General features: G+C 36.3%; 1 protein-coding gene and 1 pseudogene across 1 annotated transcript in view; both read right to left on the reverse strand.

Moving 5' to 3' along the window:
- The window catches only part of EHBP1 (EH domain binding protein 1), a 276,286-nt gene that overhangs the window by 122,963 nt on the left and 135,848 nt on the right, over positions 1–17,475 (reverse strand). The gene's annotated exons all lie outside the window — the stretch shown is intronic.
- LOC102431007 lies at positions 12,291–12,763 on the reverse strand (annotated as a pseudogene).

The raw sequence follows: 17,475 nt of genomic DNA on the forward strand, positions 1-17,475 counted from the left end.
GCACACAATAGAGTATAATGCACCAAATTATAATGTCATACACCTGAAATTTATATGATGTTATTAACCAGTGTTACGTCAATAAATTTAATTTTTAAAAACAGAATAAAATATTTTTCTGTATCGAATTATTGTTTTAAAGCATTGATTTATTCCAAGTATGGGTAGCATGTAGATGGGCCACTAACCTGCAACTATCATTACATTGATTCATTCTAATCATCAGTAGCATGTACATAAGTAATGTACATATGTCATCATCATATTACAATCTAGCAGTGGTTCTCAACCTTCTGGACCTTTAAATACAGTTCCTCATGTTGTGACCCAACCATAAAATTATTTTCGTTGCTACTTCATAACTGTAATGTTGCTACTGTTATGAATCGTAATGTAAATATCTGATATGCAGGATGGTCTTAGGCGACCCTTGTGAAAGGGTCGTTCGACTGCCAAAGGGGTCGCGACCCACAGGTTGAGAACCGCTGAGAGTGTTTTTCTGTACTTAAAAATTAATGAAAACATACCATGTCATTATGATTTGGAATATATCCCGTTTCTAAGAAAGGCTCAATATGAAAAGACTGAAAGAACTAAACTAAACTTTGGACTTATCCTAATACCAAACCCTTATATTAAAACATCTCACAATAAAAATAAGTCATATGTATTGAAGAAACTTTGATGAAATCACAAGCACTAGAAATTGCAGAAAATTGAAGTACAGCCATTTTTCAATGAAGTCATCTACTTCACAACTACTGACCTTTCATCTTATATTTTGCATACCATGCTGCTGTAAAAAAAAGAAGGAACTCTTACCATTTGCAACGGCATGGATGGAACTGGAGAGCATTATGCTAAGTGAAATAAGCCAGTCAATGAAGAAAAAATACCACATGATCTCACTCATTCATGGATAATAAAGACCATTATAAACTTATGAACAATAATAGATACAGAGGCAGAGCTGCCTCAAACTGATTGTCAAACTGCAGCGGGAAGGCCAGGGAGGGTTGGGGGGCAGGAGAGATGGGGGTAAGAGATCAACCAAAGGACTTGTATGCATGCATATAAGCATAACCAATGGACATAAGACACTGGGGGGTAGGGGAGGCCAGGGATTGTCAAGGGCGGGGGAAAAAAAAGGACACATATGTAATACCCTTTGTAATACTTTAAGCAATAAAATAATAATAATAATAAAAAAGAACTAAGCAGGTAAGTCAGTTTGAAACCTTCTTGCTATTGCTGGCTCCTGATTTTGCAGTAAATGTGGCAGGTTGTTCCACTTCTTTGTCTCAGTTCCCTCATCTATAAAATGGGGATTGTAATGGTACTCATAGTGTTGTTGTAGTGACAAGATCTACTTCTCCCTGATCCCATCCAGCATACCCCAGACATGGTCCCATCTTATTGCGTTTGCACAGATTGTTCCATTTGCCTAGATGCTCTCCTCTTAGATATCTGCATGGTTAACTCCAATGCAACCCATCTCCATTTGACCACCCTAATTAATAACACAACCCATCTCCATCACCCAAACTCAACTAGGCTCTCCTGACTCCCCTTACCTTGCTCTATTTTTTTCCCATAGCTTATTATCTTCTTATGGTCCATACACTTTATTTTGGTTATTTCCAAAATATGCTTATTGTTATCTAGAGGCCTGGTGCACAAAATTCATACATGGGGGATGGGTCTCTCAGCCGGCCTGCAGCCTCTCCAATCCTGGACCCCTCGGGGGATGACTGGCAGCTGGACATCCCTCTCACAATCCAGGACCACTAGCTCCTAACCGCTCACCTGCCTGCCTGCCTGATTGCCCCTAACTGCTCTCCCCTGCTGGCCTGATCACCCCTAACTGCTCTCCCCTGATGGCCTGATCCCCCTAACTGCTCTCCCCTGCTGGCCTGATCGCCCCTAACTGCCTCTCCCTTGGCCCCCATCACCGTGGCTTTGTCCAGAAGGATGTCTGGAAGGACGTCCAGAAGATGTCTGGTCTAATTAGCATATTACCCTTTTATTAGTATAGATCAGGGGTGGGCAAACTTTTTGACTCGAGGGCCACAATGGGTTCTTAAACTGGACCAGAGGGCCGGAACAAAAGTGTGGATGGAGTGTTTGTGTGAACTAATATAAATTCAAAGTAAACATCATTACATAAAAGGGTACGGTCTTTATTTTTTTAGTTTTATTCATTTCAAACGGGCTGGATCTGGCCCTCGGGCCGTAGTTTGCCCACGGCTGGTATAGATGCTAATTACCTGACCATCCTCATTAATAAAAGGGCTACAATAGCAGTGATTTTAGTTTTTGTTTATTAATTGATCCCAAGTGTCCAGAACAGTTCCTGGCACATAGTAGGCACTCAGTAAATACTGCTAAATCAATAAATTCATGCAAAAACACTTAGCCCAATGGATGACACATAGTAACTATTCAGTAAATGTTAACTGCAATTATTATTACTGCCACCAATGCATTATTAGCGCTTGAATTCCGATATTTGAGTGTTTTGGAAATGTTTAAAGACATTAATTTCTCCAAAATAAAGAAAAAATTCTGTAAACAAAGCTTTAACTATAAGGTAATCTTGATATTCTATGTGCAAAATGGGGCACTTGGAATTTTTGGCAATGCAACTATTTCTGGTGAGAGGAAGACATAAAAATCTGGCCATTAAGCATAGAACCAAACTTTCAAATGTTGGAACAACTCTTTAAAACTTATTTCTTGTATTTTTGCAATGATAAAATATATGAGAAGGCACCTCCATTTAACATATTGGGAAAGTAAGGCACATATATTATAGTTGTCCTTTTTATGCACAGAGAAAGAGGAAATTTAAAAAAGCTATTCTAATTATAACTTTATGATTAGAATGATCAGTCTGCTCAGTCAGATGATCCTACCAGTTCTCTCTCAATCAAGCCACTGTATAGACGAAATTTCACTGATCTCCGTTTAACTGAGAACTAGTTAAATGTCAACCATGATTACAGAGCCAATTTGAAGTGGTGACAGTAAAGAAGAAATAGGACTTGAGGCCACTGTTTCACTTAACGGGTCTATGTTCTGATATAGTTCACCTTAATATATTATTTCTGTTAACATAGCATATTATATATTAAAGAAAGTAAGGTCACCTAGTTATTCTTACTAACAATAACAACAGGCTCTTTTTTTAAAAAATCAAGTCAAATAACTTATTACAAAATTTCCTACATTTTAATAGTTGCAAGAAATTTCAATTACATTTTTTTGCTCTACTCCTCTGATTATAGTTGCTTTCTCTCTCTCTTTTTAAAATATGTATAGATTTGAGAAAGAGAGAGAGAGAGAGAGAGAGAGAGAGAGAGAGAGAGAGAGAAGCCAATTGGTTGTCTCCAGTACGTACCCCAATCAGAGATGGAACCTGTAACCTAGGTATGTGCCCTGACTGGGAATCACACCCACAACCTTTTGGTGTACAGTATGATGCTCCAACCAACAGAGCCATCTGGCCAGGGCAGTTGCTTTCTCTTTTGCTGTCTCCTCTTCTTCCACTGATACAAGCACATATTCCTCTAGGTATTGCTTTAAATAGTTTTCTCTCCCCTCACTTTGAGCTGATTCACTCCCAGGATTGCAACTATCACTTCCATGCAGATGATTCCCAAATATACATTTATAGTTCAATCTATCTCAAGTTGACATTTCCAGCTGGCTGTTCTTCCTCCCATATAAAATTCAAACTCAATATGTGCAAAACCATAATTATAATCTTTCCTTACAACCTGCTTCATTTTTATTATGTTTGCAAATGATACAGCTATTGTCCCAATTGTCTAGTCTTTTAGTCTCAAAATCAGCTTTGAACTCCTTCAACTATCACCTCTTATTAGTTAATTCATGAGCAATTTTGATCCTGTTGTTGAAATGTTTTTATAATCTTTCTTTTGCCTTGTGCACTGTTGGTGGGAATGCAGATTGGTGCAGCCACTGTGGAAATTAAAAATGGAACCAACTGCCTTATGACCCAGTGATTCCACTTCGGGCAATTTATCCAAAGAAACCTGAAATACTAATTGGAAAGAATACATGCACCTCTATGTTCAATGCAACACTATTTACAATAGCTAAAGTTTGGAAGCAACCCGAGTGTTCATGGAATACTACTCAGCTGCAAAAAAAGAAGGAAATCTTACCCTTTTCAACAGCATGGATGGACCTGGAGAGCTTTATGCTAGTGAAATAAGTCAGTCAGAGAAAAACAAGTACCATATGATTTCACTCATATGTGGAATCAAAAGAACAAAAAGAACTAGCAAGCAAAACAGTGACAGACTCAGAGAGCAGGCTGACAGCTGTGGGGAGTGGGGAGTGGGGTCAGGCTGGGTGAGGGAGGGTGGAGGGATTGAGCAAAGAGAGAGCAAAAAAAGTCATGGACACAGACAACAGTGTGGTGATTTCGGGAGTGGAGGGAGGAGGGGTCAAGGGAGGTAGGTGAAAGAGGCTATAGGGGGGATAAATGGTGATGGATGGAGACTTGATTTGGGTGGTGAACACACAACATAGTGAAAAGACAATGTGTTGTAGAATTGTGCACCTGAAACCCGTGTAAGTTTGTTAACCAGTGTCACCCCAATACATTCAATAAAAAAAGAAAATGAGAAACCAGTTAAACTAAAGCATATTGCTTAAGGATTTATACTTAAAACTATAAAGCAAAGAACAAAGTGATTTCAATAAAATTATGACAGTGGTTATCTCTAGGAAAGAGGAAAGAGTTTAGGATAAGGGGCACAAAAGCAGATAGCTTCTGGAGCTTTTGCAAAGATTTAACTCTTATGGTGTTTAAATAGATATTCACTTAATATAATTTGTTAAGCTGTGTATTAAGTCTTATGTACTTTTTGTATATATTTCACACTTCACATTACGTTTCACAGCAAAAGGACTTTAAGAAGAATACTGGAATAGCTGGTTTTAAAATGATGAAATAAAAATGGCGGTTCCCCAATTCAATTTAAAAATTACTTAAAGGTAACAAGGATAATGAGAAACCGAAAAGTACCTTTTTTCAGCATAAACTAGATGTGTCATACTGAAAAGCAATATATGGGGACGTGTAGTAAATAAATCAACAGTTAAACTTCCCATATCAGAAGAATTGAATATAAAAAAATAGAGAATATAGAACTGAGTGTTAAAATGTTTTTAAATTAAAAAGCATTAATATAAAATATGATACCAGAACTAAAACCAAACATATCTAATACTTATGTAGAATAGAGAGTAGAAATAGGCTCACATACAACAGAAGTGAGGAAAAGGATGGACTTAAGGACTTGTGTGAAAAGACTGGTGGCAATATTAACAAATGTTGCTTTTTACATTGTGTAATCAGATGTGACAACATTTAGAAGATCTTCAAGAGTTGGGAAAATCAATGTTTTACAAAGAAACAATACATGAAGTTCTAAAATCATGCATCAATAAAATATCCATTTGAAAATGCAAGACAGACCAATGCACTATTTCAGTTTCTACACTGCAAATAACTTAAACTACCATTTGTGAGTTTTGGTGTAGTATTAAAAAAAGACAACTCCAAATTATTTGAAATATCTATTAAAATTATCTTTTCTTTTTAAAATATATTTTTATTATTGATTTCAGAGAGGAACAGAGAGGGAGAGAAAGAAACATCAATGATGACAAGGAATCATTGATCAGCTGCCTCCTGCATGCCCCCCACACTGGGGATCGAGCCCACAACCTCCCTCTTAAACCAATAAAACATATATATACCCAAAGTAGTCTATGTTTTCTCCTATGTTGTCTTCTAGTTTTATAGTTTTGTGTTTTACATTTAGGTCTATAATCTATTTTGATATTAATTTTTGTGATGGTTGTAAGGTCTGTGTCTAGATTCATATTTTTACATGTGAATGTCTAGCTATTACAGCACCATTTGTTCTATTGTTTTTCTATTCTCTACTTTATCTTTGCTCTAATATTTATTATTCCTTCCTCTGCTAGTTTTGAGTTTAGTTTGTTCTTTTTTAAAAAAATAAATTTTTATTGATTTCAGAGAGGAAAGGAGAAAAAGAGATAGATAGAATCTTTGATCTGCTGCCTCCTGCACGTCCCCCAATGGGGATAGAGCCTGCAACCTTGGGGAATCGAACTGTGACCTTCTGGTTCATAGGTTGATGCTAAACCACTAAGCCACACCAGCCAGGCGAGTTTAGTTTGTCCTTTTTCTAGTTCCTTATGTTGTAATATTAGGTTGTTGAATTAGGATCTTTCTTTTTAACCCAACATATTCACACACTGCTATTCCAATATACAATTAATTCTTAACATTATTAATAAATTTTCTATTGGACTAAGTCTTTAAAACCTAATGTGTAAACCAAAGTTACAATAATACTATATTTTAGATCAATATATATATTTTTTAAATTTAGTAGTCTCTTACATTGTGGAGAAAACAAAACAAAACAAACAAACAAACAAAATATATATATATAAAACGCAAATTTATCCGGGATGCCTTAACAGTCACGACCGGCTCCAAGCCTTAATAGTCACGACCGGTGCAGCAGACACACACAGGGCTGGGGGCCTGCTCCCAGCGACCGCGGTGCAGCTCGGAGAACACCCCCAGTGGACATACACAGGGGGGCCTCTGCGTGTGAGCTGCAGAGAAAACACCTTTTCTGACTGCTCATTGGCTAAGCTCCCTGTATGCCACTGGTAATATTCTTGGTAACTTGGGTAATAAGAATCCAAGAAGGTGATCTAGGGTTTTTCCACCTCACTCCTGGAGGAAAAAACAAAGGTCCGTTGCTGGAGGGGCTAAGAAATGTCATATCCTGCCCTAGCCGGTTTGGCTCAGTGGATAAAGCCTTGGCCTGTCGACCACAGGGTCCAGGTTCGATTCTGATCAAGGGCATGTACCTATGTTGCAGGCTCCTCCCTGGCCGGGGCCAGGTCAGGGCTCATGCAGGAGGCAACCAATCGAAGTGCCACTCTCACATTGATGTTTCTCTCTGTCTTTCCCTCTCTCTTCCACACGCTCTAAAAATCAATGGAAAAATATCCTCATGTGAGGATAAAAAAAAAAAGAAAGAAATGTCATATCCTATGAAAGAGATATCTTGAAAATGCCTAAAGAAAGTTGTCATTTTTTTCATGGTGAAGGGACTGGAGTCCATGTTGATGAAAACACCTTCGTGGCTGCGGCAGCCGGCAGTGGCAGCAGCAGCGGGGTGATGGGGGTGGCGCCTTCTCCTGATCAGCCCGGTCACCTCCTGCAGAGTGAGGCCAGACTGCGGCTTCCCAAGGGGAGCAGGCCTAAGCTGTCAGTAGGACATCCCCTGAGGGCTCCCGGACTATGAGAGGGGGCAGGCTGGGCTGAGGGACCCCCCGCCCACCCCAGTGCATGAATTTCATGCACCGGGCCTCTAGTTGTGTTATAATAATGGTAGCTTTTGCAATTAACCATGTTTTTATCTTTACTGAGACTTTTATTTCTTCATATGGCTTCAATTTACTAATGAATGTCCTACAGGACTTAAAACAAACTCCCTCAGCTTCTGTGTATTTGAGAATGCCTTAATTTTTCCCTCACCTTTGAAAACAATTTTGCCAGATACAGGATTTTGTTATTGTACTTTGAATATACTGACCCACTGCCTTGTATCCTTCAAAGTGTCTGATGAGAAATCTACTGTTAATCTCATTGAGGATCCTCTTGCATTTGACAAATCACTTCTCTCTTGCTGATTTCAAGATTCTCTTTGTCTTTCAACAGTTTGCTTAGAATGTGTATTGGTGTAGATCTCTGAGTTCTTCCTATTTGAATAGCTGATTTTCTTGGTGTTTATAATCATATCTTTCCTCAAACTTGGGAAGTTTTCAGCCATTATTCCTTCAAATAATCACTATGCCCATTTCTCTCATCCCCTTCCAGGATTCCCATAATGTATACTAGTATATTGATCCACTTTCCCACAGGTCCCTTAGGTTCTGTTCCCTATTATTTTTCCTTTCTGTTCTTTAGATGTTATAATTTCCATTGTTCTATATGCAGGTTCACTGATTGTTCTGCTTGCTCAAACCTGCCTTTGAATCCCTCTAGTGAATTATTAATTTCAGTTTTTGTGTATTTCATCTCTAGAATTTATTTTTGTGTCCTTTTGGGTTTTCTCTTTATTGGTATTTCCATTTTATTCATATATCTTTTTTTTCTCTTTTTTTTCACATCTTCCTTTAATTCTTTGAGCATCTTTAAGACATTTGTTTTAAAGTATTTGTCTAGTAGGTGCAACATGTGGTCTTTCTCAGGGACAGTTTCTGTTGGTTAATTTTTTCCCTATAAGTAAGCTATACTTTCCCTTTTGGTTTTCTTGTTCAAAACTGGATATCTGAATGTAATAATGTGGTAATTGGATGTGGAATGATAACTTCCTCAGGATTTATGGGATTATTATTAGTTTGTTTATTTAATTGTTTTAGGCCATCTCCATGGATTGATTAGCTTGAGTATAAACTTAAGGTCTTCTCAAGTCTTTTCTGGCCCTGTGTCTTTCTCTGGCTATGTGTGGTAATTGTCTAATTTCTCCTGTGTGTGCAGTTGATTTTGAATGTACTCGTTTTTAAAGTCTGGCTCTCCAAAGAGGAAAAGAGGAAAATGAAGTAGGGGAAAGCACCAGCTCTTTAAGTCCCATAGAACTTGCTTTAGTCTGAGGAAGGACCTGAAACAAAGGTGTGTGTGTTTATAACAACTTTTGTCAGCAGAAGCTACAATCAACAATCAGAACACAGATCTCTGATATATTGAGGACTAGGGTCCTTATTGCCCACCCTGGTTCCTGCAAGCTGTGTGCTTGCTCTAGGAATATGTGCATAGCTGCCTATAATGGGGCTGGGAGGTGGGAGACAAGTAGCCATTGTTGAGCTAAGGAGCTGAAATTAATCAAAGTCTAACCCTTCCCCTGAGTTCCAAAGGTTTCAACAGACTCCAGAGTTCCAAAACAGATCAGACAAATTCTGTCATTTCAATTGTCTAGATAAGGAGATGGATTTCTGGTGTTTCTTACTCCACAATCTTCCTAAAATTCTCTATCTTCTCAATAACTTTTTTTTTCTTTTTTTCCTCAATAACTTATAAGAGTATCAGGGAGTTCTGAGACAAAAAGATTTCAGAGTCACTGTTGTAGACAATGCACAAATGTAGGTATAGGAATGAGTATCCCTATATCAACCAATATCAGCTTTGAGTGTATAAAAGCAAAATGATAAGACTAATTGATAGCTTAAGTTTAAATGTTAAAACCTAAACTAAAGCACCAATTTCAGTAAGAGTCTCCTCATTGTGTCACTAATAAAGAATAAAGAGGTTGAAGAGATGGAGAATACTGAACAATACAAGGTTGTTTTCAGGGCATACTAGTATTTAAACCCATGATGTTTCCTTATAGGGGGCCTTGCCTAGTCACTAGTGAAAGTAAACACTATAATAATAAGTTTGCTAGGAAAACAAATGAATAGTGTATGATTGATTCCATGCGTATAAAAATGACCAAAAAAATGAAAAAATCCATTCTATAACAGAGTGTTTTGACCATATAAATTCCCCACTTGGACTAGCAGCCTTTAGATACAATTATTTCTTTAAAACTTACATCTGTAGGTATAAATCAAGGAGTGGTAGAGTTAGTGAAATTTCAGGCCCAATGATTATTATATAGGTAGTAATAGCAAAAAGAGCACTGTTGCTAAAAAAACAACAGAACAAAATATATTATATCAGAGTACTGGGAGACATTCCTCTGCCCATCTCTACTGCCTCCTCTGCATTTTGCTGGCTTGTCCAAAAATGAAAAGTCCTGACTGCTCTTTATCAGGTCATTCTTTACAGAAAAGCAAGCAGCCTTTAAGCACGAGGTAGCATCTCCCTCTGGGACAAAGAACAGGCTTGTTTAATGATTGCTATAAAAGTGGGGATTCCCCCAAGTGCAATGTTCTTTAGCTGTGATACAACCCCACTGTGTGTGCAGCATGCATTTGACCCTTCATGTGATCCCTATGGAACTTAGTCACAAAGGAACCAACAAAAACATGCCAATGCTCATGCTGTGAGTAATGAAGTCCTTTGTCTCTGACTCAGGAGTTTTATGTCTTCATCCAGCATCCATGAAACATTAACAGGCTACTTGATTACCTTACAAATAGAACAAATCCCCCACACCTGATGCATTTTATTTATGTCTACTTGAAAGCTTATTTAACACACATGCAAAATACATGTGTTAATCTTACCAATACAGTTTGAATTCATAAAATAGTCACATATTGTCTCAAGTCAGTTGAATAGGAGGAATAAAAGACTTATGAAAAATCTGACTGCCTTTAACTTGCAAAGTAGTTCTCTGGTGGATTTTCTTTTCTTAAATTGAGATGAAAGACTGTGAGCCCTAACATTATATAATTTTACAATGACTCCTTTGTAAAAATCCTTTGGGGTCAGTCAATTTCTAAAAGAGAATGTAGACATTTTAGAATTACTATAAACAAAAAAAAACCAAAACAAAAACGCAAATTATTTCCAATTATTAGGTTAAAATATAGGGATTATGATATCCTTAAAAAACAAACAACAAACAGCAGTAGATGGGTAAGTCAGGAGTGTGAGACTACAAAGAAAATAAATACACAGAAAAAGAAACTCAAGAGGGAATGGATTTTAAGATATAGCATGCTTATATTCTAAATCTGTTTGTTTTTTTTACATATACTGATTTGTTTTACCAGAAAGCTCCTACTCTTTTTCATCAACATTTAACCCATTTGCAAGAACATGTGAATAGGCCAATCCTAGCTTATTAGGAGAGTTATATCTATCTCTATTTTAGTCATTTTGTTCTGCTATGCAATTTTGCCAAAAATATTCTTATTTGCCTGGACATTCTTGTGGCTTTTCAGTGACACTACCTGTATCTTATATAATCTAACAATTATTAATCCATAGTACAGGGAAGAGTTGCTGCCCTTAAAATCACATATATTTTACCCATGTAATTTCTTTTTATGGCAGATTTTTCTATAAAAAATGAAAATAATAAGCTTAATTCTTCTGTAAATTTAGTAACTAAACCATATACAGACTGTTATGAGGGAGAAGCTATGTTCAAAAGGATATATAGCATAAGAAAAGGACACAGAATTGTGGTTCAGAGCATACACAGACTTTGGAGTAAGATCTTGGTTTGAGCCCTAACCCTCTCACTTAATATTTTCTTTAATGATATATAAATAACATTTAGGCTGGTTTTCTATTCATGGAAATTTTCCTTACCTATCATTTTTATTGTCAGTCATTTTAATTCTTATATAGTCCAACTTGTCAGCTTTTTATTTTTCCTGGTATCTTTGCTTCTTTGGTTTCAGAAAGTTATTTTCTCTCCAGAGATTTGGTAAATAGTATGTTTTCTTCTTTTTAAAATATATATTTTTTAATTTAATGTTTTAACACTGTCCTCTCTCTAGAATACATTTTGGTGAATGGCATGAATCGAGGTTCCGAATTATTAGCCTAATATCATTTTCTGAATAGCATTTCTGTGATGCTTTCTTTATTGTATATTAAATTATTATGGCCGAAACCGGTTTGGCTCAGTGGATGGAGCGTCGGCCTGCGGACTGAGAGGTCCCGGGTTCGATTCCGGTCAAGGGCATGTACCTGGGTTGCGGGCACATCCCCAGTAGGAGATGTGCAGGAGGCAGCTGATGGATGTTTCTGACTCTCTATTCCTCTCCCTTCCTCTCTGTAAAAAATCAATAAAATATATTAAAAAAAAATTATTATGTAAGTGTATATGCATGTCTGAATGAGATCATGGTATCTCTGGGCTAGACATTCTGCTTCAGTAACCTGCTCTTTTTAGCAGTACAATTGCTATTTATTTTGTTAATCCTCACCAGAGGAATTTTCCCCCATTGATTTTCAGAGAGAGTGGAAGGGAGGGAGGAAGGGTGAGAAAGAGAGAGAGAGAAACATCGATGTGAGAGACACACATCTATTGGTTGCCTCCAGTACGACTCCTGACCAGGCTGGAGATTGAACCTGTAACCCAGTTAAGTGCCCTTGACTGGGAATCGAACCTTTGACCCTTCGGTGCACAGGCCGACATGCTCTAACCACTGAGCATACCTGCCAGGGCAGTACGTTGCTATTTTTTTTTTTTTAAATTTCTGGCCACAAGTTTATTTAACACAAAATAATCCCCTCAACTTTACTGAGGTGGTTGACCACACCCATAAACAAATTTGCCTCTAAACTGGAATTTGGTTGCTGACCCAGGCCTGGCCTGAGCTTTCTTGTTGGCACCAGGGGGCACAGCACTCCTGTATGTGTCTCAGTCAGCTTCCCCTCATGTGAGTCTTGCAGGATGCTCACTCCCTGCTAGTCTCACGTTAGCTGTGGTGCAAAGTGGCACGCAGGATCTCCGGGAGCAGGTGGAAGTGATCACAGAGATACTGGATGCCCTTTCTGAGAAGTCACAGTAGAAATGTCTCCAGGCAAACTGTTCCTTCATGCCTCATAATCTGAGAAACTGTATGGCTTTCATTACTTGAAGATTAGGCATGTTCTTGTCTGTCAGCTTGGGGTGTTCAGGCATGTGAACATCCTCTTGGCCACCATCACTCCCTCCTTAAAAAGGAGTTAATAAATGGAAATCTGGTTTTTCTTAGAAATCAATATCATAACGGCTGCTTTGTCTGAGGCCAAAACTGGAGTACATTGCTATTTTATAATGTGCATTAATATCTTGTAGGGATAATCAAATGTCATTCACCATCATCTCTTTTTAAAATGTTTTTAAAAAATTAGCCTTAAACATTAACTTTTTTCTAAGTAATTTTGGAATAATTTTAATACTATCCCAAGAAATATTCTGTTTGCAGTTTTATCATGGTTACATAAAATCTATTAAGTATCTAGGGAAGATGGATACATTCACAATATTTAATATTACTATCTAAGTAAAATTATATAGGTAAAATGCCAAGAAGGTCTTAACCAGTATGTTATCTCATTCAGTACTTCTTCTTTTATTCTTAATATTAGAAAAAGTAAACAAAAGAGAAAACTAAAATCCATGTAAATGGCATGTGTATCTTTTTAATATTCAGAGCAAATCTATTTTCCTATAACTAAATATTACTGAAATTAATTTAACTTAAGTGTTAGATATGTTACCAACTTATAAATTAGTAAAAATAAATGGTAGGCATTTACTTTAATGAACGAATTTAATTATAAGATTCCTCAAAGCCCTGGCCAGGTAGTTCCGATGATTAGAGTGTCGGCCCTATACTCTAAAGCAGGGGTCCTCAAACTTTTTAAACAGGGGGCCAGTTCACTGTCCCTCAGACCGTTGGAGGGCCGGACTATAGTTTAAAAAAAAACTATGAACAAATTCCCATGCACACTGCACATATCTTATTTTGAAGTAAAAAAACAAAACGAGAACAAATACAATATTTGTATTTGCATGTGGCCCACGGGCCGTAGTTTGAGGACCCCTGCTCTAAAGATTTCAGGTTTGATCTCCAGTCAGGGAACATACAAAAAATAACCAATAAATGCATGAATAAGTGGAACAACAAAATCAATGTTTCTCCCTCCCCCCTCTCTAAAATCAATTAAAAAGAAAAGATTCCTCTTCTCTGAATGCATATAACCTGAATTTCAAAAACAATCTTTAAAAAAGATTATAATCAAAATTTGTGTGAGGTCAAATTATAGCAATAAGGATCTTATAAAAGAAACACTTTTTAAATGGTAATACAGTGGGGCCTTGACTTACGAGTGTCCCGACTAACGAGTTTTTTGAGATACCAGCGTGTCTCTCGGCTGATTTTTTGCATTGAGTTGACAGAGTAATTTGAGTTAACGGGCTCCTTAACGAGCTCGGTCTCAGAACAAATTAAACTCGTAAGTCAAGGCCCCACTGTACCATAGTGAATTTTTAAAAATACACATACAGACTACCTAAAACATAAATAGAAGAGAAATCCTGACCTAGCAATGTTAACCATTGGGAAAGTATATATTTTAAGATATTTCCAAGAGACACATTTAATTTATATATTAGTAACTCAAGAGAATATAATAACTCACATATTAATATAGTATTGAAGGAAATACTAACATTATTTATCCAGGCTTAATGCAAACTTTGGCCTTTACTAGACCGGGTAAATCATATTCAATTATAGATGCAATTCTTTTTTTAAAAAATAAATATATTTTTATTGATTTCAGAGAGAAAGGGAGAGGGAGAGATAGAAACATCAATGATGAGACTCATTGATTGGCTGCCTCCTGCACGCCCCCTACTGAGGATTGAGCCTAAAAGCCGGGCATGTGCCCTTGACTGGAATCAAACCTACTCTTCAGTCTGAAGGCTGATGCTCTATCCACTGAGCAAAACCGGCTAGGGCCAATTCTTGACTAAATTAGCAATATAATTTTATAATATTAGGATGCTGACTTGAGCTTTCATTCTCAAGTTTAAAAAATTTTTTAGATTTTTAAGAGGCAGATTTGTAAAAGTATAATTTACATAGAACAAAATTCACCCTCTTAAAGTATATACAGTTTGATGAATATTCTTAATTACCTTATTCTCTAATTTGAGCCAGTAATTAGCAGCTTATTCCTGTCCTTTCTCTGACCTCATTTCAGCACTTTTGCTTACTGAATATATAGATTATAAAAGCAAATAAAGATGGTTTATTTAATGCATTTCCCAACATTGATAATTTGGGAAGATTGATTACACATTTCAAAATAAAGCCTAAACTGATTCAGTACAAATTAATTCAGCACGACATTTGGTTTTATTTTTACAGATCATATTAATATGTTTTTGCAGGAAAACTTAGAAAAATTAAAGAACTAATGAACTAAATTCACAGAACATTTTTTCCTAAGAATCCTTGTTATTATTATTTTATTTTTCCATCACTATTTATCCCCTCTATATCCTCCTCCACCTCCACCCCCACCCTGCAATCACCACACTGTTGTCCATTGTCCATATCCATGAGTTCTCTCTCTCTCTCCTTTTTCTTTTTTGCTAAGAATCTTTATTATATTGCTGGTTTACTAATCAAAACTAATATCAACAAAATAGAAAGAATAAAATGTCTGAAGATTTCCAAGGAAACAATTATAACCTTTAAATAATAGTTTTTTCAAGTGATTTGATTATGAGATTTTTTACTGTTTTATTCTTGGATACATTAAGGCTTAAACTTTTTCCATTATCATTTAGCTCTATATAATATTGAAAATGATTTATCCAATAGCCATAGTTAAACTTAACAGAGATTTAAAAATGATTTAGTTACACTCTTCAATCTATATAGGCAACATGCCTTAATTTCAAAGGTTTGACTCTTTCTAGGAATTGTCATGTTGCCCAAATTAGCTTATTATTAGGAGCTTTGTTGTTATAAAAAGAGAATAAAAACATGCAACAAAAATTTATCCAATCTCTCTTTTTTAGTCCTGTAATTATTATAAGCCATTTGATTTATTTGCCATGAATTCATTTACCTAGGAAAATCATACATAATGTTCCAGCTACAAATTAAGTACTGGGTGGTTATGCTTTACTATATGACAAGTAAAAGCTTGCGAAGAAAAGGAGAGGCATAAAAGCATGGCAAGCTTCACTACCCGATAGTGTTATTAACGAAACATATTTACTGCTTTGGGTAAAAAGTAAAAGTAGCTTATAGCAGCAAAACTTTGTATTAATGCTTAGTGTGCCATACTACTTAATTGAAAGATTCTTAATTAAACGTGTCCCACCAAAAAAACCTCATCAATTGCAGTTGCCACCAAATGACTAACAAGTACACAACAGTTGGAAACTGTCAAAATATTTTACAGCTCAATTGTAATTACCAACCAAGTCTAAGCATGCCCCGAGTGGGCGTTAACTACATCTTGGGGGATTCAAAACATTAAACAGCAGTCTTTTTTCTTTTTTTTTCTTTTTGTTTCTGATTTATGCATTTAAAACTCTGGAGTAACTCCAAAGACTTTTGTTGTTCTTGGTGAAAAATCAGCAAAACATCAATATGAGATATAATAATTGATCATTTTTATAGATTCACTAGTAAGAAGAGCCTTTTAAAAACATCATCTGGCTAATCTCTTACCATCATTGAACATACTGATTATTTGGTTATTTGTTTTTGAAAATGTTATTATAACTGATCTTAAGACAGAAGTTTTTTCTGTCATGCCATCACAATAGATGTAGCCAAAAACAAATTTGAAGGTGTGATTATGGAGGAATGTCAATATGGAAGTACAGGTGGTGAATTTCCAGATGGGAGAATGCAGACATCGTTTACCATTTGAAGTAAGACAGAATCCCGCCATTCTTCCCTTCTCACCAGAAAATGTACCAAGCAGTGGAAGTCAGCTCCAGGCTCTGTGATCATCTAAATTTAATATCTCTTATCAATAGAAAAGAACTGAGATAATTACTACTGACCATAAGCACAGATAGAATAATACTTCCACCAGGTATCATTATCCATCCACTATTCTTACTATTAGAATTTACCACAGAATTTCAAATTTAAAATGAAATTATATTATTTCATTTAAAATGTGCTTTAAGCCCTAACTGGTTTGGCTCAGTGGATAGAGTGTCGGCCTGCAGACTGAAGAGTCCCAGGTTCGATTCCAGTCAAGGGCATGTACCTTGGTTGTGGGCACATCCCAGCTGATCGATGTTTCTCTCTCATTGAGGTTTCTAACTCTCTATCCCCTCTCCCTTCCTCTCTGTAAAAAAATCAATAAAATATATATTTAAAAAAATCTTTTAAAAATTGTGCTTTAAAAATTAACTATGGTTACACAGGAAGCTTCAATTATACTTGTTTTATCTTAAACTGAACAATGGGCACACAAGTATTAATTGTAAAGGATGTACTTTTTGCATTTATATGACTGAAAAATTCCACTGAAAATCACAAGAAAAAACCCCCAGAAAGTAGAAGTTACAGATGCTATCAACTGTTTAAGCATAGTTATTTAATAAATGGATTCCAACAGGATCATAATGTGAGTTAACAAAAAGATTTTTAAAAAATTAAATGAATTTGAAGTCCTATATGCTTCTCAGGAGAACCATAATCACTAAACTATTATGATCTCAATTAGATGTAATGTTCAAACACAACTGGAAATGCCTATTACTGCTGCAAAGTAGTCAGAGTAGCTGAATGGATCATAGCTGGAGATGGTGAGAATTTTTTTTTTTAAAGACATTCGCACACTGAATACTTGGATACAAAGTCTGTGGAAAAAAGAAATGTATATTCCAGTAATATTATGCAGGCTTGTGTCTCCAACCTTTATTGCATGCCAGTATCAGGGGGATGGAA

Source organism: Myotis lucifugus, unplaced genomic scaffold, assembly GCF_000147115.1.
Source record: "Myotis lucifugus unplaced genomic scaffold, Myoluc2.0 scaffold_6, whole genome shotgun sequence".
NCBI classification, from domain to species: domain Eukaryota; kingdom Metazoa; phylum Chordata; class Mammalia; order Chiroptera; family Vespertilionidae; genus Myotis; species Myotis lucifugus.